Consider the following 24,319-nt stretch of genomic DNA (forward strand, 5'->3'; position numbering starts at 1 on the left):
CAAGACATGCCCGAAGTGCCAAATCCATGCAAATATCCCTAGGATGCCGCAGACCGATCTATACACTATGCAAAGCCCTTGGCCTTTCATGCAATGGGGCATAGACATAGTGGGACCACTTCCTCAAGCTCCTCGGCAAATGAAATTCCTTATCGTTGCCGTGGACTACTTCACGAAGTGGGTGGAGGCTGAACCATTATCTACGATAACGAGCTCAAAGGCATTGGACTTCGTCTGGAAGAACATAGTGTGCCGATTTGGCATACCCCACATCCTCATCTCGGATAATGGGACTCAGTTCACCGACAAGACGTTCAAGAATTGGTGCCAAGAGCTGAACATTCAACAGCGGTTCACTTCGGTCTCCCATCCCCAAGCAAACGGACAAACGGAAGTAACGAACCGGATTCTGGTGAAAGGGTTAAAGCTCGGTTAGAACAAGCCAAAGGACAATGGGTAGAAAATCTCCCTCAAGTCCTATGGTCCTACCGAACTACACCCAAAACCTCCAACGGTGAAACTCCGTATAGTCTGGTGTACGGCACTGAAGCCGTAATTCCGGTGGAGATCGGCGTACCCAGTCCCCGAACTCTAAATTTCTCCTCAGAAATGAATGACGACAGACTGAGAGCAGAACTAGATCTCGCCGAAGAAAGAAGAGAATTGGCGTGCATAAAAGCAGCCAAGTATAAGGAGCAAGTAGCCCGGTATTATAACCAAAGGGTGAAAAAGCTTCAATTTCAAGTGGGAGATCTCGTCTTGAGAAACAACGAAGTAAGCCGAGCAGAAAAGCTGGGCAAACTCGAACCCACATGGGAGGGTCCATATCGGGTGTCAGAAGTCCTCGGCAAAGGGTCTTATAAATTGACTCACATGTCAGGAGAACAAGTACCCCGAACATGGCACGTCTCCAACCTCAAGAAGTTCCACTTGTAAGAGACAAAAGTCCGGTCAGTCCGTCTCGTGTTTAGTTCGGTCATAGGGGTATATGTTTTTATTTGTTTGTTTCTTACTTGTACCTTTTACTTGTCGTTTTTAAAAAAAAAAAAAAGTTTAAAGTTTTTTTTTCTTTCATCTTTTTCATTTTTTCTCCATGTGTTTTGTCTCTATGTGCTTGTCTCTTACAAATGGTACCAAGGTATATCGTTCTTTAAAGACTGATCCCCTTTTTAGATCGATTATTAAAGACTATTGTGAGTCCAAGCTTCTAAGGAGGATATAAGACCACAATTCAGCTTAACAAGCAGTCCGTCTGAAACGAACTGCAATAAGCCAACGATTGTGAGTCCAAGCTTCCAAGGAGGATACAAGACCACAATTCAGCTTAACAAGCACTTCGTCTGAAACGAACTGCAATAAGGGAAAGTCCGATCCACGCGATAAACCTCGCCGAATTAGGACGACCAAGTTCGGTCAAAGAAGTTTACCTCATAAGACCGATGACGACCATGTCTAGTCAAAGAGGTTTACTGCATAAGACCACTTCGGTTAACTGGGAAAGTCCGATCCACGCGATAAAACTCGCCGAATTAGGACAAGGGAAAGTTCGATCCCGGCGACAAAAATCGCCAAATTAGAACACAAAGACGAGTCCGGTCAAAGATGTTTATTTCATCAGACCAAAGACGAGTCCGGTCAAAGATGTTTATTTCATCAGACCAAAGACGAGTCCGGTCAAAGATGTTTATTTCATCAGACCAAAGACGAGTCCGGTCAAAGATGTTTATTTCATCAGACCAAAGACGAGTCCGGTCAAAGATGTTTATTTCATCAGACCAAGGACCAAGTCCGGTCAAAGGAGTTTACTTCATAAGACCAAGGACCAAGTCCGGTCAAAGAAGTTTACTTCATAAGACCTAGGACAAGTACGATGAAATTTTTTCGCTAAGCTGTAAATACACAGTGTTAGAAGCGAAAACAAAATTTCATTTTTTCAAATCTTGTTCGGCATACAACTCCGCTACCCTACAAAATGGCGTTACGCTATTACAAAGGACTATTCTACTGTCCGGGGTTGCTAAAGTTGAGCCACCTATTCACAAAATCCTCTGGAAGCCGAGTTCGGTTGTTCCGAGCAGATGAATAATAAGCAGGTCGACGAGATGCTATCCTCGACCCAACACCTCTTCCGCGAGCCCCAGAAGCTCTAACCCCTCGGCGATGAAGAGTCTCTGCAATAAGCATCTGCTGATCTTGCTCGCTCATAGTCACAACTCCTCGGCGAATTTCAGTCCGTCCCTGTCTTGACGATTCCGGTTGCTCCTGAGCCCGTTCTCGTCTTGACGTTTCCGGCTGATCCGGAGTTCGTTGTTGACTTGGAGTAGGATTTTGAACAAGGGAACCAGAGGCTTGATCTGGAGTGCGAGCATCTGTTGGCGGGAAATGCCTAAGGAATCTCTCGATTGCGGGACGCCGGGAAAGAATGATGTCGTACCGAGAAGCCCAGCGCCGTAATGATTTCACAACTTGTTGGCAAGCCGAGCTCTCCAGCGCATTGTTCCTCCGGAGTACATGATATTCCTCCCACAGTTCGTCAACTCGACTCTGAACATCTGATATGGTCACTCCCCCGCGCACACGGATGTAATCCTCGTACGCAGTCCTCTCAGCAATGGTCGTATTCAGCTCGGCCTCCAGATCCTTCTTATCGGACTCTAGGTCCTTATTATCGGCATCCAGCTTCACTAAACGAGCCAGAAGCTCGTCATTCTTCGTCTGATCGGCTATAGCTCTTTTCTCAGCTTCGTCTAAAGCCGAAGAGTACAGCCGTTTCCAGTGAAGTATCTCCATCTCCTTGAGTACAAAGCAGCTATATTAGTTCGGCAGCTGTACCGAGCAGATAGTAAAATACAACAGGAATAAAGGCGAGTACGAAAAGCTATACGAAGACAAGTGTAGAGAATTTTTCATTCACAAGGAAAATTTTTTACACTAGGAGGGCTTCAAGGCCATTTTACAAGGAAGAAACTAGACTAAGAGAAGGGAGACGAAATCATACTCCGCCAGCTTCGTCTCCGGCTCCTTGGTCTGGTTCAGCTTCTTTCTCCTGAGCTACCTCAGCCTCGGCCTCGCATCCTGCCGGCCTCGCCTCCGCCTCCTGATCGGCTTCCTTCTCCGGATGCCCGGCCCGCTCGACTTCGGCCTCCAGCTCCAGCGGCTCGGCCTCACCCTCTCCGTTGTAAGTCGAAGCGGGTGATGAAACGGGTCCCACGGAGGCAAAGATAGCCTCCAGGTTCTCGTCCCGATCAGCTCGACAACTCCGGACTCGGTCTGCAGAAAGCAGGACCGAGGATGAAGCGAGCTCCTCAAGGAGCGGCAGATTCTGAAGCCGAGCCGCTATCTCTCGGCTATACAGAGGCAGCACGACGTCGGCCCCCTGCTCGCCCTTATCGGTAATTAGCCTTACCAGACTACCGACAAAGGCCGAGAACTGGCTGCTCAAAAAGAGTTTCTCCGTGTAAACACGGAGAGCCTCCCCTTGGGCAACCACGGCAGCAGCATCCCTCCGTTTCGTCTGCTCTCGCTGGATGACGAGCTGGTTTTTGGCAAACTGAGCTTCATCCTGGGCCGAAATCCTAGCAGCTCTGGCCTTCTCAAAGTTAGCCTCAGCCTGTTCGGCCCGATGACAAGCAGCCGCCAACTTCCTCTGCATCTCAGCATAGTCATTGGACGCTTTGGAGAGTTCGACGGCGACGAGCTTGGAGAGCATATCGTTCCTCTGAAAATGAATAAAGAAAAAAGTCAACAAAGGGGCCACAAAAAATACAGGAAAAAAGCAAGGCCAGAAAATCAAGAAGAGAATTCACCTCGGCGAAGTCCGTGGGCCATAAAAACGGCTCACAGATATGTTCCGAAGGAGGCGCCAAGACCACGTCTTTCTCTGGCGCTCTCGGGGGCTTCTGGGCCTTCCCCTTCCCCTTTGCCGAAGTCGACTCCGGCTTCTTCGGATCCGAAGAGGTTTTTTGCCTTTTCGGAGTCCTCTCGGCATCAGACGCCGAGCTGGTGGTTTTCGGCCTCTCCGGCTCCTTGGACTCCGAAGATTTGCGGCTAGCCTTGTTCAGCATGTACACTGCCAAAAAGCAAGAAAGCAAGGTTAGTTTTCTTCGTTAAAGCAGTAGAGCATAAAGATAAAGAGAAATCCTCACCCTCGGCCTCTTCGTCCGAAGACGAGATGTCGAACACGACGTCGCCCTTGACGAGCTCAGACTCCGTGTATTGTTTCCTAACTATGGGAATCTTGTTGAGCTCGCCATCGAGCTCGTCCAACGGTTCAGGCCGAGGATGACGGATAACGGACTTCGGCCCTCTCCAGGGAAAACTAGGAGCCGCGGTCCTATCATAGTAGAAGAAGCGGTTTTGCCACTTCGGCCACTTCGTTTTACAAAAGGCCCTAAAAGGCTGTAAGGGGATCAAGTAAAACCAAGATCCCTTCCTTTTAAATTGGAAAAAATTAAGGATTGCCCGTAGAGACAGATCCTTATCTAGCCTACGGAGTTCGGCAGCAAAAGCCGACAAGTGCCTCCAAGAATTCGGAGTCACCTGACCTAAAGGGAGTTGAAAAAAATCAAGAAGCTCTACAAAAGGTGGGGGAAGAGGGAAACGAAGCCCGCATTCTAAGCAGGCTTCGTAAACGGTGGCATAACCCTCCGGCGGGTCGTTAGCCCTATGATCATCGTCGGGAACCACCGCCTTCCCCCCGGGAAGAAGATATTCTTCGTGTAGAGATATCACGGTGTCCTTACTCAAGACACTGTGAAAGTATTCTACAGTCTTCTCTCCGGACTCTTTCCGGCTAGAAGACCCCTTGCCCCCTTTCCTACCGCTACCTAACTCGGAAGAAGAAGAAGAAGACATGGTTCTTACTCTTTGCAAAATCTGAAGAAATTCTTGAAAGCGGAAGGAAATTTTTACGCAAAGGAGATAGAGTGCAGAAGAAGCAGTCGCAAAAGTGCTTCAATGATGAAGAAAGGAGGTATTTATCAGATTCGGCGAAGACTTCAAAATCGTCGCACCGTTTCGAATCCCACCTTTTCAGGATTCAACGGCCGGATTTTACTGTCGCATTTAATGCAGTCACGTGCAAGGCACGTCCCCTGACATCAGCCTCCCCCTTGCCTTTATCCAGAATGCCGAAGTGACTCACTTCGCCGAAGTGATTCACTTCGCCCTTCGGGGGGGGTAGTGATGGGGTGCGTACTAAACAAGCCCAACAGCAATGACGGCCCATCAGCCCAAAGCCCAAGGAAGAGTATGAGTTCGGCATTACCAAAGAGTTCGGCCTCAGCCTACAGCTCGGTAAAAGCCAACCAATCAAGCTCTGCTCTCAGGTCGGCATCAAGCTCTACTCTCAGATCGGCAACCAAAGCAGTTCGGTCTCAGTAAGAGTTCGGCCTCAGCCTACAGCTCGGTAAAAGCCAACCAATCAAGCTCTGCTCTCAGGTCGGCATCAAGCTCTACTCTCAGATCGGCAACTAAAGCAGTTCGGTCTCAGTATTCGACCGAACAAGGAGTTAATGGACCCATACAGGATTTCCACAACTTCCAACACACCCACTACCACGTGGTGTCAACTCAGGCCACGATCGTAGGCCATGACCTACGCTACATGCAGGACCTCCATGACCTCCACGACATCCACAACCATCATTAGTGGTGATGCAAGCCACGATCTTAGTTCAAGGTATAAATAGAACTTAGATCTGGTAGAAAAAGGTTAAGCTCTCTAGAGATACAATATCATATAGCAAGTCTGTGTTGTAAGCTGTAATCCCAGATCAAGCAATACAATCTTGCCCTCCCTTCTTCCCGTGGACGTAGATTTACTTCAGTAAATCGAACCACGTAAATTCTGTGTGTCTTTATTCTCTACCAGCATTCTTCACCATCAGAAATTCGCGGATTCATCACTTATTAAGGGAAACACCCTTAACAGGTTAGTACAGATAACTCAACCAGAGGTGCAAAAGATAAATACAAAAAAAATGTATTGAAAAACTCATGAATTATACAAAAAACTCCATTTTAAAATAGAAAGCAACGGAGGCAACATAGTGTTTTTAAACTTCTCCAAAAAAAAAGTGTGGCATTTTGAAACAATATTGTATTTGCCATTGACAGATGACGGTAAAGACCTAAAGAATGAGGGGTCCATGCTTTTGACTTTGCATTGGAAATTTGGAACACAATAGTATTTAGTTTACTATTTAGAAATCATACTTCATCATTGTAGGTCTTATTTGAATTGAAGTCAACACGAAGATATATAGCCTATGGAGAAGTTAATAAGGATCTTTCTTTTATTATAAATAACAAATTTAAGTTATTTTCTGAAAAGGTTGAATGCAAGTACCGAGCTAGTTTGATTGTTGCAATTAACAAAGTTTCCTAGAATATCTTAATGTGGAAATATTATAAATTGTGGTCCATGATTTGCCCCTTGTAGAAATGGTGAAACATGGAACATACATAAACTGTGGGATATGACGGAAGCATGAAATATTTACTCGTCACAAAATATTTTGAGCACTCAGCCACGACTAATAGCAATTACACTTAGTTTAATATAAATATGAGACAAACAAACACAAAATTAATGGATTTAAATAAATCTTATAGAGTTCGTATCTATCTTTATTGGGTTGAACGATTAGAAATATGATAATTCACTTAACTAGAGATGATGTAGTAATTTGTTAGAAAAACCGGCATGGAGATTGTGTTCATGTCCGGTGCATTTGCCCTACTAGATGAGTACTTATTACTCCTTCCGTCCATTAAATTTTGTCACATTTTTTTATTTCCATCTATCCCATAAAATTTGTCACGTTTCACTTTTTACCATTTTTGATAGAGAACCTCATATTCCACTAACTCATTCCAATTCACATTTTATTATAAAATTAATATATAAAAATAAGACTTATTCTCCACTAACTTTTTCAATTCACTTTTCATTACATTTCTTAAAATCTATGCTCAGTTAAAATGTGATAAAATTTAAGGGACGAGAGAGTACTGTATTTATTAATTATAACGTGAAACAATTAATTCACATTTATATAGTTTTGCATGTAATTAAATGGGTGAAGTAATAAAATAGAAATGTATTCATCCACGCACCATTTGACACGTAGGCGTGTTTAAGCAAATTCAAATTACAACCACTCTTCATCATATACTCCCTCCGTCCCAGTTTAAAGTAATATTTTGTTATGACAAATGTTTTAAGAAATTGGTGGAGTGTGTAATAAATGAAGTAAGATATTGGTTGTTAGAGTGTGTAATAATTGAAGTGAAGTAGTGGAAAGTGAGACCCTTTTGACTTTTTGTATGTTTAGAATTTTATTTTATTTTATTTTTATGAAAATAATGGCATTTGAGTGTAAATTTGATAAATAATGAGGTTAAATTTTATGTCTAAATATGGTAAATTCTAAATGTGACTCTTAAATTGGGACGGACTTAAATTGCAAAATGTGACTCTTAGACTGAGACGGGGGAAATATGATTTTTTTATCATGATATATTGGATCATCAAAACTAAATGATTCACGCATGAAGAACAATAAAACGAATTAATCTTCTAGAAGAAAAAAAAGTCAATTTCATTTACTATTTATATAGTATAATTTATATTTGTATAAAGTCTATTTTTCTTAGCATTTTCTTTTCATCCCTTTGTTCGGCTCACATTCTTTGTTAAGTTTGTGTTCACTTTGGAAGCTTTCATTTCTTTGTTACGAAGTTATTCTCAAATTTTTTATTGTTATCTAATATTCTTGATCTAACTTTGATTCGGAGGATGATCTTCAAAATCTCGATTTCATGATAAATTATTTATATTGCACGAAGAAGAATAGCAAAAACAACAAAAGAAACATAAAGTGGTGGTCAAATTATCCTTTTATGCGTGTATATTTACTAATTATTAGTATTATTATTATTATTATTATTAATTATAGCACAGTCATATATGCAGGTTAACGGCCCTTTTCGTAATCAACAGAAGCAAAGCAAGTTATTCCATGAAGTTGGTTGGTGAAGTTGTTGATATTTGAAATCGTGAAAGGAATAGTTGTCGATCGTAATTCTATTTTTGGGTAATTTAAAATTTTAGTTATTCGTTCACCAAATATTTGTCATGTATGTATAATTGTATATGTGTTAGTGAGCGACTGAGCGGTATAACTCTAACATCCAATAAATCACTAATAGTTATGTTATATTATATGAATTTAGTATATTGATACAGTGTGGTAGATATCGAGCCAGACCATATATAATTTAACAATTTATGTATGTTGTATGATTTGTTGATTTTTACAACAATTGCTCACTCAATCATATAATTAAGGGTGGGGTGTGGATACTTTTTGAAAGAAATAAGTACTGCTACTACTACTACTATATTATAAGTAGTAGATAAAAAAAACAGAGAATATGTTAGATGATATGATGAAGGATGGGAGAAGGGTGAAAGGAAAGAATGAGAAAGAATAGGTTTCAAGTTTCAACAATGAATTGATGAGGTTCGCCACTTACATTATTGCAATTTGCAAACATCTTTATTACAACTAACACATAAATGGGGTTAAAATATGTATGGGACAAAGATTATTATGTGCCTGCCATATATCTACTTAGTAATTTTTTTTTTCCTATTTCATTTTTTTTCTCGTGGGTGGGGATGTTCCATTCCTAGGAATTTTACTATTAAATATATGTAATTAATCAATTCATAATAATAGTAGTAGTACTCCTACCTAGAGTAGAATTTAATTTGCCACCTCATTTCTGATTTTTCTTTATCGCAAATATTTGAAAAAAAAATCATATGTCATGTATTTACATTCAAAGATAAAGTTTTGGATAAAAATCGGAAAGTGCTGAAAGTATCATGTATTCACCGAAAAAAATCCTATACAATTTAAAATAGATAGATTTAACATAATTTTATACAAAAATTTAGGCATAAAAGGTTTTTTTAACACATATTATAATAAATGAAATCAATAAATGTATATTAAATTACTAAAATATATTTGAAATTTAAATAATTCAAGAGAATGTAATGGGTATATCAAAAGTTAGAAGAATATAACACATTTAATGTGTATTGTGCCTAGCTATTCCGAGTTCTATACACCCCACATACAAATACAACAAGCCTCATCCGTTATAAAATAACATATCATATGTTAATAATTTAACTATATTCCACCTAATATCCTAGTTAGAAAATATGAACATAACTTAAATATAAAAAAAGATAAAAATAAAAACAAAAAAAACTAAAGGATTTCAAATCGGTAAAAGAAATTTGTTGTTTGATTATTTGAAGTTTGAATATTAAGAGAGAGACTTCTCTACATTATTCTTTCTCGTACTTTACTTTCTCTTCATTTTAACTATTTATTATTATTCTCTCTCGTACTTTACTTTCTCTTCACTTTAACTATTTATTATTATTTTTTTAAAATGAGTGCAGAAAATGAAAGTGCCATATTTTTCGTAGACGGAGGGAGTATAATAGTGTATATTTTGTACTTGTAAATTTGTTTTAAAAACAATGGACGGTCATGCTCATGCATGAATTCATTTGGTCATGAACGATACCAACTTAGGAGTACTATTTTTTAAAAATTGTTGCTTTCAGATTTATGTGACGTTCTTTAATGTGATATCTCATTTGAAAATTGCAAACTTCCCTAGCTGTTCAGTCACAATTTTCAAATCATCATAAGCTGTATAATAACTGACATCCATAATAAATTTAACATTTAAATATTACACAACCAATTAGTAAGCCACGTAATTGTAACTGAAATTAATACTATAAAACATTAAATGCGATAGGCCAACGTCTCTAATTTTACCAAATCCGTTTTTCGGAGTTATCCCTTTTTATTTTTTATTTGGAATACCTCCAATTTTACTGACGAATAAATTGGAATTTAAATTGCAGCTGATGTAAAACGTCGGCTGAAACACCGTCACGCTGTATGTCCTATTTCTGCTTTATTTCGTCCAATTTTGACTACAGTTTGATAGTATTTCACATCTATACATATTATATTTGAATAATATTTTATAATTGATAGAAAGATTATTGAGATTCTGTGGTTGGATCGACAAGATTTGATATGCCACCCCAATGTGATTGTTGCGTACAAATCAACGTAGGATTATTTTAATTCATGCATCAACTACTCATGCATATAAAATATTTCTATCTTTGATTCCACTGCGAAACAAGAATATAATGATACATCTTACAAGTCTTTGAAGATGAAAATAAGACAAGAAAATGGGCTTGTGCATGTACTTGCTGCGGACATAAGAGACAAAATAAATAGATTTTCACAAAATATTAGTATAGTAGTTTGTGTCTTCTAAATGTGAGTTGAATTAGGGATAAATTGGATAATTGTCGAATAAATATCATTTTTAATCACATTCCATAATTTAATACGGCATCCGTTCTAAGGAAGATCTTTATTCATTTTAATGACATTCAATAATTTAATACTGCCCCGTCCCAAACGAAGACGACTATTTCCTTGTGCGACACGAGTAGACGTGATTCTATTATTAGTAATGGGTTAACTTTCAAAGTCATTAAATATACATTTTTAATTTTAAAAAAACCAATCATACTCATACTTTATATTTGATCTAAATTACATATGGAAAAACTTCACAACACGGCGTCGTACATAAAATTAAATAATATATAAGAATTGGTTATTAATATATTTATATATTAAATGTATCGTTTATTGGATAAAAAAATTACACTTGAGAATTAAAATATATTCATTTAAACTTAAAATAGAACATATTTAATAATATAACATTACGAACATATCAGAGTATAGACGTAAAATTGCTTAATTTTAGGATTCATTAATTTATAACTATATTGGTCCTACAAATGATTGCATTTTTAAAAATCAAAAGGTGAGCAATGAATTAAAATAAATGAGAGATGAAAATAAAAGATTATCTATGAACTTGAACTTTATAGACATCCCCAAGATCATGCATGTTTCCAGATGAAAAAAAGAAACATTTTAAAAGAATATTTTAACAGCAAGATCAACCAAATTACTATACAACTAATACATATTCTTCATATTTTCATTGTATTAGAGAATCTGGTTCTAATTTTGTGGTTTGTACTTTATTTCGATTTTATGTATTTGAAATAAGATGTTAATTTGTTCGTTGGATTTTGTGTTATGGTGACTGGCGAAGTGTAGATGCTCATGAGTTCCGGTGTTTGAATTCCAATGAGCACATTTGTTTATAATCTTAATCAATTTTGTTATGAAGCTTAGTCGTCAAAAAAGGTGTTATTAGCAGTTGTGAAATCATTATTGCCATTTTTCCAATATTGTAGAATTAGGAGTATTATTTTGTAGCAGTACAAAAGAAGTGAAATGAAATAACTATACAATACTTAAATAAAATACATTTTTTTCTTAAATTTATGGGAGTAGATATTTAACGTAAAATTTTAAAATATTTTTAATTGTTACAGAATCATTAGCTTGTAATTCATATTTATAAATTAATTTTTAATATAAAATATTTTAAAATTCAATTATATATAGTACTCCATGTACATTTATTAGAGCATCAGCAATGGCGCCCTTCCCGGCAGAATTCCGAACGGCATGCCGGAAGTCCGCGCGGGACGTCCGCCATTGTGCAAGGGAGGCACGGATACGGACATCCGCTGCGGACACCGGAGTTCCACGGCGTTCCGAGGATATCCGTCGCGACGTCCGCCATTGTGTTGACTCCCACGGACGTCCGCACGGACGTCCCGATTATTGCATTAATTTTTTTTAATGTGGGAAGGCTGTCGGGATGTCTTTGGGGATATCCGTCACTATGCAGTGGGATGTCCGTATGACGTGGCATGAGGTGTTTTTGGGATGTCCGCGGAGATGTCCGCCGGGACATCCGCGGCACCGCTCTTATAGATGTTTAGTAGGAATAGGATTTTGACTATTCATATGGATATATTTATGTAGGTCCGTGGTGCTAATTATTCATTTGAGTGAAACACCATTTCATTAATTAATTGAATAAAGAATTTAAAATTAGTACTCCCCGGCTCTCTCGTTCCATTATATGTGACACATTTATTTTGGGCACAAGTTTTTAGATGTACAAATGAGAAAAAAGTATTGAGAAAAAAAATATGAGATATGATAAAATAAGGGATAGACAGAGACATAGAGTGCTGTTTTTTTGCATTAAAAAAAATATCTCACTTACCATGGGCGGACCCACATGTAAAGAGGGGAGGACTTTAGCCCTAATGAATCCATTTTTTAAATTTTTGTCTATTATAAAATTTTAAAATTTATTCATATTTTGAGCATATTGGTATATAAAAGCCCCTAATAATATTTTAAATTACATGAAAATTTATTTTTATATAAAATTTTGAAAATTTAGCCCCTAATCATGTTTATTTCTGCGTCCGCCCCTGTCACTTACCATGGGACCTCTAAAAAAAATATCATAATTACTCTACATCTATAATTAATAGAAGATATGTATTTTAATACATAATTAATAAAATATGAAAAAAAATAGTTAAAGCAATGTTAGTAAATAGTAAGTTAGACTTATTCTTTGGACATACTTAAATGGTAATATAAAACTATTTTTTTGGACGGTAGAATAAGTTTCTCTTGCATTTGTTCATTATTACCATTTAAAACTATTTTTTTGAACGGTAGAATAAGTTTCTCTTGCATTTGTTCATTATTATTGTAATTATTTTGTTAATTGATATATATGATACGTAATTTTAAATATAGACATTATAATCTTATTTTATCCATATATACCAACTGATTTTATATACTGATGAATCCGCGAATTATTGATGTTAATAAATGCTGGTAGAGAATGAAGATTATGACACAATGAATTTACGTGGTTCGATTTACTGAGGTAAATCTACGTCCACGGGGAGAAATGAGGGCAGGTTTGTATTGCTTGATCTGCGAAAATACAGCTTACAACACAGACTTGCTATATGCTATTTTATCTCTAGAGAGCTTAACCCTTTTCTATCTGATCTAAGTTCTATTTATACATTGAACTAGGATCGTGGTTTGCAGCCCCACTAACAAGATCGTGGGTGAGCAATAACTGCTCAATAACTGCTTCATACCACTAAATAGATCGTGGGTATAGTGGAGGTCGTGGAGGCCTTTCATGAGTCCACTAACTCCTAGTTCGGTCGAATGCTGAGACCGAACTGCTGGACTTTACCGATCAACTCTTGCCGATCTGAGAGGAGAGCTTGACTGGTCGGCTTTTACCGAGCTGTAGGCTGAGTCCGAACTCTTTGGTCGTGCCGAACTCTTTGGTCGTGCCGAACAGATACTCTTTCTTGGGCTCTGGGCTGATGGGCCGTCACTGTTATTGGGCTTGCCATTAGGGTTTAGTTCGTACCCCATCACTACCCCCCCCGAAAAGCGAAGTGGATCACTTCGGCGAGGTGAGTCACTTCGGCATTCTGGATAACGGTAAGGGGGAGGCTGACGTCAGGGGACGTGCCTAGCGCATGCCTGCATTAAATGCGACAGTAAAATCCGGCCGTTGATTCCTGAAAAGGTGGGATTCGAAACGGCGCAACGATTTCGAAATCTTTCCCGTATCTGATAAATACGCTCTTTCTTCATCATTGAAGCACTTTTGCTGTTGCGTCTTCTATACTCTCTTTCTTGCGAAAATTCTCTCTCCGCTTTCAAGAATTTTTTCAGACTATCTTCACCTTCAAAAAGTAAGAAAAATGTCTTCTTCTTCTTCTTCGGAGTCGGGTAGCGTTAGGAAAGGGGGTAAGGGGTCTTCTAGCCGGAAAGAATCCGGGGAGAAGACCGTAGAGTATTTTCACAGTATCTTGAGTAAGGATACTGTGATATCCCTTTACGAAAAATACTCTTTTCCTGGGGGGAAGGCGGTGGTACCTGACGGTGATCACAGGGCTGACTCCCCGCCGGAGGGTTACGTCACCGTGTACGAGGCCTGCTTAGAATGCGGGCTTCGTTTCCCCCTCCCTTCTGCCTTTATAGATTTACTAGATTTTTTTCAGCTTCCTTTAGGCCAGGTGACTCCGAACTCTTGGAGGCACTTGTCGGCCTTCGCTGCCGAACTCCGTAGGTTAGGAAGGGATTTGTCTTTGAAGGCGATCCTTAAATTCTTTCAATTTAAGAGGAAGGGGTCTTGGTTTTACTTGATCCCTTTACAGCCCTTTAGGGCCTTTTGTAAAACGAAGTGGCCGAAGTGGCAAAATCGCTTCTTCTACTATGATAGGACCGCGGCTCCTAGTTTCCCCTGGAGAGGGCCGGAGTCCGTTATCCGTCACCCTCGGCCTGAACCGTTGGACGAGCTCGATGGCGAGCTCAACAAGATTCCCATAGTTAGGAAACAATACACGGAGTCTGAGCTCGTCAAGGGCGACGTCGTGTTCGACATCTCGTCTTCGGACGAAGAGGCCGAGGGTGAGGATTTCTCTTTATCTTTATGCTCTACTGCTTTAACGAAGAAAATCTGACTTTGCTTTCTTGCTTTTTGGCAGTGTTCATGTTGAATAAGGCTATCAGAAAGTCCTCCGAGCTTGTGGAGCCGGAGAGAGAGAAGGCTACCAGCTCGGCGCCTGATGCCGAGAAGAATCCGAAGAGGCAAAAGACCTCTTCGGGTCCAAAGAAGCCGGAGTCGACTTCGGCAAGTAGGAAGGGGAAGACCCAGAAGCCCCCGAGAGCGCCAGAGAAAGACATGGTCTTGGCGCCTCCTTCGGAGCATATCTGTGAGCCATTTCTATGGCCCACGGACTTCGCCGAGGTGAATTGTCTTCTTGATTCCTTGGCTTGGCTTCTGTCCTGTATTTTTGGAGCCCTCTGTTAACTTTTTTCCTTATCCATTTTCAGAGGAATGATATGCTCTCCAAGCTCGTCGCCGTCGAACTCTCCAAAGCGTCCAACGACTATGCCGAGATGCAGAGGAAATTGGCGGCTGCTTGTCACCGGGCCGAGCAGGCTGAGGCAAACTTTGAGAAAGCCAGGGCTGCTAGGATTTCGGCCCAGGATGAAGCTCAGTTTGCCAAAAACCAGCTCGTCATCCAGCGAGAGCAGACGAAACAGAGGGATGCTGCCGCCGTGGTTGCCCAAGGAGAGGGTCTCCGTGCCTACACGGAGAGACTCTTTTTGAGCAGCCAGTTTTCGGCCTTTGTCGGTAGTCTGGTAAGGCTAATTGCCGATAAGGGCGAGCAGGGGGCCGACGTCGTGCTGCCTCTGTACAGCCGAGAGATAGCAGCTCGGCTTCAGAATCTGCCGCTCCTTGAGGAGCTCGCTTCATCCTCGGTCCTGCTTTCTGCAGACCGAGTCCGGAGTTGTCGAGCTGATCGGGACGAGAACCTGGAGGCTATCTTTGCCTCCGTGGGACCTGTTTCACCCGCTTCGACTTACAACGGAGAGGGTGAGGCCGAGCCGCTGGAGCCGGAGGCCGAAGTCGAGCGGGCCGGGCATCCAGAGGAGGAAGCCGATCAGGAGGCGGAGGCGAGGCCGGCAGGATGCGAGGCCGAGGCCGAGGTAGCTCAGGAGAAAGAAGCTGAACCAGAGCGAGGAGCCGGAGACGAAGCTGGCGGAGTATGATTTCGTCTCCCTTCTCTTAGTCTAGTTTCTTCTTTGTAAAATGGCCTTGAAGCCCTCCTAGTGTAAAAATTTTTCCTTGTGAATGAAAAATTCTCTACACTTGTCTTCGTATAGCTTTTCGTACTCGCCTTTACTCCTGTTGTATTTTACTATCTGCTCGGTACAGCTGCCGAACTAATATAGCTGCTTTGTACTCAAGGAGATGGAGATACTTCACTGGAAACGGCTGTACTCTTCGGCTTTAGACGAAGCTGAGAAAAGAGCTATAGCCGATCAGACGAAGAATGATGAGCTTCTGGCTCGTTTAGTGAAGCTGGAGGCCGATAATAAGGACTTAGAGTCCGATAAGAAGGATCTGGAGGCCGAGCTGAATACGACCATTGCTGAGAGGACTGCGTACGAGGATTACATCCGTGTGCGCGGGGGATTGACCATATCAGATGTTCAGAGTCGAGTTGACGAACTGTGGGAGGAATATCTTGTACTCCGGAGGAACAATGCGCTGGAGAGCTCGGCTTGCCAACAAGTTGTGAAATCACTACGGCGTTGGGCTTCTCGGTACAACATTGTTCTTTCTCGGCGCCCCTCCATAGAAAGATTCCTTCGGCATATCGTGCCAACAGATGCTCGCACTCCAGATCAAACCTCTGGTTCCCTTGTTCAAAATCCTACTCCAAGTCAACAACGAACTCCGGAACAGCCGGAAACGTCTAGACGAGAACGGGCTCAGGAGCAACCGGAATCGTCAAGACAGGGACGGACTGAAATTCGCCGAGGAGTTGTGACTATGAGCGAGCAAGATCAGCAGATGCTTATTGCAGAGACTCTTCATCGCCGAGGTGTTAGGACTTCTCGGGCTCGGGGAAGAGGCGTTGGGTCGAGGATAGCATCTCGTCGACCTGCTTATTCTTCATCTGCTCGGAACGACCGAACTCGGCTTCCAGAGGATTTTGTGAATAGGTGGCTCAACTTTAGCAACCCCGGACAGTAGAATAGTCCTTTGTAATAGAAGGGTAGCGGAGTTGTATGCTGAACAAGATTTGAAAAATGAAATTTTGTTTCCGCCTCTAACACTGTATTTACAGCTTAGCGAAAAAATTTCATCGTACTTGTCCTCGGTCTTATGAAGTATACTTCTTTGACCGGACTCGTCTTTGGTCTGATGAAATAAACATCTTTGACCGGACTCGTCTTTGGTCTGATGAAATAAACATCTTTGACCGGACTTGTCTTTGGTCTGATGAAATAAACATCTTTGACCGGACTCGTCTTTGGTCTGATGAAATAAACATCTTTGACCGGACTTGGTTTGTGTTCTAATTTGGCGATTTTTGTCGCCGGGATCGAACTTTCCCTTGTCCTAATTCGGCGAGTTTTATCGCGTGGATCGGACTTTCCCAGTTAACCGAAGTGGTCTTATGCAGTAAACCTCTTTGACTAGACATGGTCGTCCTCGGTCTTATGAGGTAAACTTCTTTGACCGAACTCGGTCGTCCTAATTCGGCGAGGTTTATCGCGTGGATCGGACTTTCCCTTATTGCAGTTCGTTTCAGACGAAGTGCTTATTAAGCTGAATTGCGGTCTTGTATCCTCCTTGGAAGCTTGGACGCACAATCGTTGGCTTATTGCAGTTCGTTTCAGACGGACTGCTTGTTAAGCTGAATTGTGGTCTTATATCCTCCTTAGAAGCTTGGACTCGCAATAGTCTTTAATAATCGATCTAAAAAGGGGATCAGTCTTTAAAGAACGATATACCTTGGTACCATTTGTAAGAGACGACAAGCACATAGAGACAAAACACATAGAGAAAAAAATGAAAAAGACGAAAGAAAAAACTTTAAACTTTTTATAAAACGATAAGTAAAAAGTACAAGTAAAAAAACAAACAAATAAAAACATGTACCCCTATGACCGAACTAGACACAAGACAGACTGACCGGACTTTGTCTCTTACAAGTGGAACTTCTTGAGGTTGGAGACGTGCCATGTTCGGGGTACTTGTTCTCCTGACATGTGAGTCAATTTATAAGACCCTTTGCCGAGGACTTCTGACACCCGATACGGACCCTCCCATGTGGGCTCGAGTTTGCCCAGCTTTTCTGCTCGGCTTACTTCGTTGTTTCTCAAGACGAGATCTCCCACTTGAAATTGAAGCTTTTTCACCCTTTGGTTATAATACCGGGCTACTTGCTCCTTATACTTGGCTGCTTTTATGCACGCCAATTCTCTTCTTTCTTCGGCGAGATCTAGTTCGGCTCTCAGTCCGTCGTCATTCATTTCTGAGGAAAAGTTTAGAGTTCGGGGACTGGGTACGCCGATCTCCACCGGAATTACGGCTTCAGTGCCGTACACCAGACTATACGGAGTTTCACCGTTGGAGGTTTTGGGTGTAGTTCGGTAGGACCATAGGACTTGAGGGAGATTTTGTACCCATTGTCCTTTGGCTTGTTCTAACCGAGCTTTTAACCCTTTCACCAGAATCCGGTTCGTTACTTCCGTTTGTCCGTTTGCTTGGGGATGGGAGACCGAAGTGAACCGCTGTTGAATGTTCAGCTCTTGGCACCAATTCTTGAACGTCTTGTCGGTGAACTGAGTCCCATTATCCGAGATGAGGATGTGGGGTATGCCAAATCGGCACACTATGTTCTTCCAGACGAAGTCCAATGCCTTTGAGCTCGTTATCGTAGCTAATGGTTCAGCCTCCACCCACTTCGTGAAGTAGTCCACGGCAACGATAAGGAATTTCATTTGCCGAGGAGCTTGAGGAAGTGGTCCCACTATGTCTATGCCCCATTGCATGAAAGGCCAAGGGCTTTGCATAGTGTACAGATCGGTCTGCGGCATCCTTGGGACATTTGCATGAATTTGGCACTTCGTACACTTCTTGACGAGCTGCACTGCCTCTTGTACCATGGTTGGCCAATAATATCCCCATCTCAGAACTTTTTTAGCTAAAGCTCTGGCTCCGATGTGGCTACCGCACGATCCTTCATGAACTTCTCTGAGGATGTAGTCCGTCTCTTCTGGTCCTACGCACCGCAATAACGGCTGGAGGTAAGACTTTCTAAAGAGGACTCCTTCATGAAGTTCGTACCGAAGAGCTCGGCACGTGATCTTCCGAGCTTCTCTCTTATCCTCGGGCAATTGTCCTTGATCCAGATACCGCAAGATCGGCGTCATCCAGTTCGGCGAGCTGGATACTGAATGTACCTCGGCTTCATCAATGCTTCGATGCATTAATTCTTCCGCCTTTGAGCTCGGATCTGAGGCCAACTTACTTAAGGTATCTGCTCGGCTATTTTCCGCTCTGGGAATGCGGATTATCCGAAAATAGGAGAAACTTCGGCTGATGCTTTGCGCTTTGTCCAAATACTTCTTCATTCTCTCGTCACGAGCTTCACTTGTACCCAACATGTGATTTACTATGACTTGTGAATCACAATGGACTTTGAGAGATTTGACGAGCAGACTTTGCGCTAGCTGGAGTCCGGCCAGGAGGGCTTCGTACTCGGCTTCATTATTAGTAGTGGGGAATAGGAACCGAAGTGAGTAGGTTACCTCGTGTCCGTCGGGAGCGACAAGTAGAATACCAGCTCCACTTCCCATCTTGTTTGAAGCTCCATCTACGAATCCGCTCCAGCAGTCCGGCGGCTCTACTTCGGATTCCAAGGGCTGTGCTAGTTCGGCATTGGCAGAATTCTTCTGTTCGGCAATAACAGGAATTGCTTGATCGAACTTTGCTTCTGCAAGAAAATCTGCCAAGGCTTGTCCCTTGATGGCTTTCCGAGGTAGATATTCAATTGTGTGCTCTCCCAACTCTATAGCCCACTTGGCGATTCTGCCTGATGCTTCCGGTTTGGTCAACACTTGCCGAAGTGGCAGATCAGTTAAGACGCATACCTTGTGAGCATAGAAGTATGGCCGCAGTCTCCTTGCTGCATTTACTAATGCCAGAGCAATCTTTTCCAGTGGTTGATACCTTGTTTCTGGACCTCTTAATGCTCGGCTTGTAAAGTAGATGGGAAGCTGCTTTAGGCCTTCTTCTCGTACAAGCACCGCGCTGATGGTTTGATCCGATGCCGCTAAGTATAAGAATATTACTTCGGCTTCGGTTGGAGCAGAGAGCATAGGAAGCTCGGCTAGATAACTTTTGAGCTCGTCAAAGGCCTTTTTCTGCTCGGCTCCCCACTCGAACTTTGGTGCCTTTTTCAACACCGTGAAGAACGGCAGTTGCTTTTCGGCTGCTTGAGAAAGGAATCGATTCAGTGCGGCTAGACATCCGGTTAGCCTTTGCACGTCATGTATGGACTTCGGCATTGCCATGTTTTGAACAACTTGAACTTTTGAGGGGTTTGCCTTGAGTCCGTCCTTTGAAACCCAACAACCCAGAAACTTTCCCGAATCTACCAAAAAGGTACACTTTTGGGGATTAAGTTTGAGGTTGGCTTTCTTGAGCACGTTGAGAGTGGACTTGAGGTTGTGCTCGTACTCCGAAGTGCTTTTGCTTTTGACGACTATATCGTCAACATACACTTCGACCTCCTTTCCAATCAGGTGCCGAAAAAGCTTGTCTACCATCCTTTGATAAGTGGCTCCGGCATTCTTTAAACCGAATGGCATCTTTTTATAAGCGAAAATGCCGAAATCAGTAATGAAGGCCGTTTTTGAAGCGTCAATCTCATCCATTAAAACTTGATGGTATCCTTTGTACAGATCAAGAAAACAAAAAATTTCAAAGCCTATCAAAGCTTCTACTTTTTTATCTATGTTCGGAAGGGGATAGCAATCTTTGGGACAGTGCTTATTTAGATCGGTGAAATCTATGCACATCCGCCATCCTCCTTCCTTTTTCTTGATCATGACAGGATTGGCTACCCACGAAGGGTACTTCACTTCGAATAACACATCCGCCTTCAATAATTGACGGACTTCGTCATGGATGACTTGATTTCGTTCTGCCGCAAAGAGTCTTTGCTTCTGTTTTATCGGCCGGACTGAAGGATCAATATTTAACCGATGAGTGATTACCTCGGGGGGCACTCCGGTCATGTCCAACGGAGACCATGCAAAGACGTCTTTATACTCCTTGAGGAGCTGGATGGTTTTTTCCCGAAGTAGAGGCGTTCCCCGCGAAGCCGATCTTAACCGTTCTGGATGGATCGTCTTCGTACAGCTGAACTGTCATCGAGTTCGGCTCCGGTATGACTTCGGTCATCGCCTCTGACTCCGGCTGCTGTGATTGCTATGCTTGGTGGTGCCGATCTGACTGCTCGGCACTTCTAAGCGCAATTTGCAGACATTCCTTTGCTCTCTTTTGGTCACCTCGGATGACCGCTATCCCTCCTTTAGTGGGGATCTTGATGGTGAGGTGATAGGTGGAGCAAACGGCCCGAACTGTGTTGAGCCAGTCTCTTCCCAGGATGACGTTGTACGGGGACCGAGCTTTCACCACGAAAAACTCAATCATCGTACTGGAGCTAGTAGGCGCTTTCCCCACCGTGATCGGAAGGCTGATAATACCTTCAGGGCGGGTGTCCTCCTGGGTGAAGCTCTTCAGGGGAAGCGGAGCCGGACTGAGCCGAGCTGGGTCCACTTCTAGTTTGTCGAAGCACTCTTTAAAAAGAATGCTAACCGACGCTCCTGTATCCACAAACACCCTGTGGATCAGTTTGTTTGCCACTCCGGCTTGGATGACAATGGCGTCTTGGTGAGGAGAGATGGCCGGGACGGGATCAGCAGCCGAGAACGTAATCACTTCGTCCTGCTTCAGCCTTTTATGCGTTGGCTCCTCTCGATTGGAGCCTCTGCGTTCTGACTTTAGGGACGACTTGGTCTTCCCGGCAGGGAGCGCGTCAATAGTCTGGATTACTCCATCATATTGCGGCTCGTCATCGTCTTCGGGATCCGGCTGCCTTTTCGGATCCTGAGGAGCGCAGTTCGCACCACTCTGCTTTTTATTCTTCTTTGGCTGCTTGCTTCGGTATTTTTTCAATGTCCCTGCCTTCACAAGAACGTCGATACCTGCAGCCAAGTTTCTGCACTCCTCAGTATCGTGACCGTGGTCTTGATGGTAGGAGCAGTAGCTATCCTGTGGTCGGCGCGCGGCTGATTTCGTCATCCGCTTTGGCTTTTCGAATAGGTCAGAGTGCAATTCGAAAATTTCCGCTCTCGGCTTGTTCAGCGGGACGAACTGAGCGGGCGGCTTCTCGGGATTGAGACGAGGTCCCAATCTGTCTTGCACCGGAGCCCTTTGAATTCTTTCAAATGGAGTCCGGCGAGGATGCCCCTGATCGCTATGATCGGGCTTCCTTCTGTCTCCTCGGGACGATGAGCTGTCTAACGACCGTTTGCGACGGTCTGCCTCATCGGCCCGGGAGTACTGGTCCGCAATGTCCCACATTTCCTGAGCTGTCTGCGGACCGCACTCAACGAGCTTCCTGTAGAGAGCTCCGGGCAGGATTCCATTTTGGAATGCCGAAATGACAAGCAGATCGTTGAGATCGTCTACTTGCAGGCATTCCTTGTGGAATCTTGTCATAAAGTCGCTGATTTTTTCGTCGCGACCTTGACGAATGGAAAGCAGCTGAGCCGAAGTGATTCGGGCTTCCGCTTTCTGAAAAAACCTCCTGTGGAAGGCATCCATTAGATCTCGGTAAGATCTGATGCTGCCTTGGGGGAGGCTATCGAACCACCTTCTCGCGTTCCCGATGAGCAGCTCGGGAAACAGCTTGCACATGTGGACCTCGTTGAGACCCTGGTTCGCCATGTTATATTGATAGCGCCCCAAGAAATCGTGAGGGTCCACGAGCCCGTCATAAGTCATCGACGGAGTTCGGTAGTTCTGTGGTAGGGGAGTTCGGGTGATGTCGTCCGAGAACGGAGTCTTCAGTGCTCCGTACACGGCGAATCCGATATCTCGTCGGTATGGAGGAGATTGAGTTCTCCTGTGATTCCGGTACCGAGGAGGAACAGGAATATGTCGGGGCTGAGGACTCTTCTTCCTGGAAGCCACGGCACTACTGCGGTAGTGACTTTCTTGTGCGGAGGGAGAAGGAGAATCCGCCGTTTTCGTCTCCGACTGTTTTTGGCTTTTCCGCAGGAAGGTTAAGAATTCCTCCTGCTTCGCCTCCAAAAACTGCTTGACAGCCTCATTCAAATCGGGCTGCTGGGAAGACTCAGTGGGACGATTTTTGGAGCGGCTTGTTCCTTCGCCATGAGAACTGGTGGTGGATTTATCCCTAGGCTGTTTTCCAGACCTGTGGGATGGATTGGCTTCCTCCTGGTTCTCACGGGCAGGAATACGGGCACTCTGCGATCTGGTATGCATTTTTTGGGTGGAAAAAATGGATCAAAAATTCGCTTTATCACAAATTTTGTTCTCTGTTTCCCACAGACGGCGCCAGTGATGAATCCGCGAATTATTGATGTTAATAAATGCTGGTAGAGAATGAAGATTATGACACAATGAATTTACGTGGTTCGATTTACTGAGGTAAATCTACGTCCACGGGGAGAAATGAGGGCAGGTTTGTATTGCTTGATCTGCGAAAATACAGCTTACAACACAGACTTGCTATATGCTATTTTATCTCTAGAGAGCTTAACCCTTTTCTATCTGATCTAAGTTCTATTTATACATTGAACTAGGATCGTGGTTTGCAGCCCCACTAACAAGATCGTGGGTGAGCAATAACTGCTCAATAACTGCTTCATACCACTAAATAGATCGTGGGTATAGTGGAGGTCGTGGAGGCCTTTCATGAGTCCACTAACTCCTAGTTCGGTCGAATGCTGAGACCGAACTGCTGGACTTTACCGATCAACTCTTGCCGATCTGAGAGGAGAGCTTGACTGGTCGGCTTTTACCGAGCTGTAGGCTGAGTCCGAACTCTTTGGTCGTGCCGAACTCTTTGGTCGTGCCGAACAGATACTCTTTCTTGGGCTCTGGGCTGATGGGCCGTCACTGTTATTGGGCTTGCCATTAGGGTTTAGTTCGTACCCCATCATATACGTATAATTTAAAATTGTTGAGGACCCCTGTTATGATTGGAATATGAATTCATACGTATAATTTAAAATTGTTGAGGACCCCTGTTATGATTGGAATATGAATTCATAATGCAAGTCAAACTAAATAAAATTTTCTTTGATTTCCTAGTCACGCAATTGGTATTATAACACAAAAGACAAAATGAAATATTTTTTAATAAATTAATAAAAGTTAATACTACCTTCACATTTTTCATGGTATCGAATTTGAAGTTTATCCAAATGTTTAAAAACAAGTCTCAGTTATCCGTAATTATATGTAGAAATAGGTAATTTTTTGCTTATTATGAGTTACACGTCTCTTTATAGTTTATAGACAAAGAAAAACCAAGATAAATTCTAATTACTAAATCAAATTTTCTAATTATGATTATATATTAATCTGCTGATCTTATGTAAATTTGTAATTGAATTGCAGAATTATTTTGATTTCTTTCCAACATTATATACATCTAATAGGAGTATTCATTTAATCCTTTTTGGAGTTGCAAACTATTGCTGGCGAAAATACGCAGTGAAAAACAAAAAAGAAATATGTTGATAATCCAAAAGGAAACAAATCATACAAATTAATCAAGAAATTCCTTCGT

The sequence above is a fragment of the Salvia splendens genome, chromosome 8 (assembly GCF_004379255.2).
Source record: "Salvia splendens isolate huo1 chromosome 8, SspV2, whole genome shotgun sequence".
Classification (NCBI taxonomy): domain Eukaryota; kingdom Viridiplantae; phylum Streptophyta; class Magnoliopsida; order Lamiales; family Lamiaceae; genus Salvia; species Salvia splendens.